This window comes from Manihot esculenta, unplaced genomic scaffold (assembly GCF_001659605.2).
Source record: "Manihot esculenta cultivar AM560-2 unplaced genomic scaffold, M.esculenta_v8 Scaffold64, whole genome shotgun sequence".
Taxonomy (NCBI): Eukaryota; Viridiplantae; Streptophyta; class Magnoliopsida; order Malpighiales; family Euphorbiaceae; genus Manihot; species Manihot esculenta.
Genome location: NW_025215481.1, coordinates 329501 through 332000, shown reverse-complemented (window position 1 = coordinate 332000; position 2500 = coordinate 329501).

Here is a 2500-nt window from a genome sequence, read left to right as displayed (position 1 = left end):
TTAGAAAAATATTATAAATTTATTTGAGTTGTTATTTGGTGATTTTCTTAAACTTTGCACGGAGACATGACAATGCATGGGGTGACATGACAATACATGAGGTGACATGACAATGTTTGAAGTGACACACCCCCTAAAAAATTCAATTTTAGGTATTTTGACCTGATATTTTGCAGATATATTTAGAAGAATATAATCTAATTTTACAAAAATTTTGAAAATTTTTTATCCAGTCTAGGTATTTTTTTTTATTTTTTAAGTGTTAAAAATTCAGAAAATCATAAAAAAAACATAACTCGTCAGAAAATCACCAAATTTTGTGTGGCACCTTAGAAAAATATAACAAATTTAATTGAGTTGTCATTTGGTGATTTTTTAAAACTTTTCAAAGAGAATTGGCTTGTGTCACAATTCTTGCCAATTTTGGGCATGCATGGTGGCTATAGGAAAAGTAAATGGAGGAGGTAGTGCTCTTGATCTCACAACATATTGTTTCGTGTTCTTTTTGCAATGTGAGATAAAATAGATAAAAACTCATAGAGGTTGCAATAATTGGTTCATAGTCTCAATGAGTAAGAGAGAATCACTCCATAGATTTTCATTGCCTATGCGATGATGGCAAGTGTGCGTCCAAGCATGTGAGCCAACCATTGCAAAATGTTGGTCAATATTTTTTCTCGTGTGTTGAAAGATATTGTCATTGTATAAGTATTCAAGCTTGAGCTTGTTCAGTACAGAAAACAATGGCACGCTTTGCTCGTTGAAGTGTACAATTAATTGACTGCGTGAACCTCTTTTGGCCTGGTGGTTGGCCAACGGGATATACTTGTTTACCAATGCTAACCTCATTTTGCAAAACATGTGCAAATAGCATCAACCCCAACGTTGCACCACGGGCTCATTGGGGAGCAATGGGCACAGCAGGAGGGAGCCACGGGCCAATTGGCTGCTACTGGGCGTGGGAGCAATTCGCTACGGGCCCGGTGGCGCCTTCCTGAGCACAGTTCACCGTGCAGCAGCAAGGCGCCACGGGCCCGTAGGCGCCTTCCTGAGCACAGTTTCCCGTGCAGCAGCAAGGCGCCACGGGCCCGTAGGCGCCTTCCTGAGCACAGTTCCCCGTGCAGCAGCAATGCGCCACGGGCCCGTTGGCGAGGAGCAGCGCACTGGTATTTGGGATGTTACTTACTCTGGTTCGATTAGATAAAATTAAAAAAAAAATCGAATCAAACCAATTATTGATAATAGTATATTATTATTTTCAATAATACAGGGAGATCAAACCATAATCAAATTCAAAATATTTCAATTAAATTTTAGAATATTAGAAATAAGGTGTGAAAAATTAAAAATCCACTAAAAAACCCAACCAAACGAACCGAATCAGATCGGTTCGATCGAAATCAATTTTTATCCGAATCGATTCGAACCGGTTCGATTTGATGTCAAATCGAGAGGTAGAGGTGGAGAGGGGGCTAACAAGCTTGTTTGCAGGCTATACCGATGCCCACGTATGGCCTAGCGCATGCCCAGGCCCCGGCCTTGCTGGCCCCCCCAGGGGGGTGACTACCCACACCCCCCTAAAGAGCCTTAGGAACAAGTTGGGCTGTGGCAGGAGGAAACATCACAATGTCTGAGGTGACACACCCCCCCTAAAAAATTCAATTTTAGGTATTTTGACCTGATTTTTTGCAGATACCTTTGTAAAAATGTAATCTAATTTTACAAAAATTTTGAAAATTTTTTATCGAGTCTAGGTATTTTTTTTTATTTTTTAAGTGTTAAAATTCAGAAAATCATAAAAAATAGAAAACCCGTCAGAAAATCACCAAATTTTTGTGCAGCCTTAGAAAAATATTATAAATTTATTTGAGATGTTATTTGGTGATTTCCTTAAACTTTGCACGGAGAATTGGGATATGTCACAGTTGTTGCCAAATTTGGGCATGGATGTTCTCCCATAGGAAAAGTGGATGGGGGAGGTAGTGCTTTTGATCTCACCAACATATTTTGCGATGTTGGATATACAACGAATAAAACCCTCTGGCCTGTGTGCAATCCATTGGAATATAGACTTGGTGAGCAGGAAAGGAATCACCCCATAAGGATCGCATTGTCCGTGCGATGACGGCAAGGTGTACGTCCAAGCCCGTGAGCCAACCATCGCGGGTTGGTTGGGGATGTTTTTCTCATGTGTTGAAAGAAAGATTGCCAACATGTACAAGTACCCACATCGCTGGTTTGCGGTTCGGAACCGTACAGTTTGAAGCAACCCCGTTCGGCCGGTGGTTGGCCAATGAACGTATTCGGACTTGGACTCAAGATTCGGGACTTGAGAATCGACGGCCGTGAGCCGTCGTGCCTCGGGACTCTGGGGCCTTGGTGCACGCGTGGTGCTCTCGGGGAGGGGGGCGTAACCTCGGTGCCTCGGGCGGGAAGTTGGAGGGGACGAGGGGGGAGGGACGAATCGGAGCGGCAAGGGCTGAATCTCAGTGGATCGTGG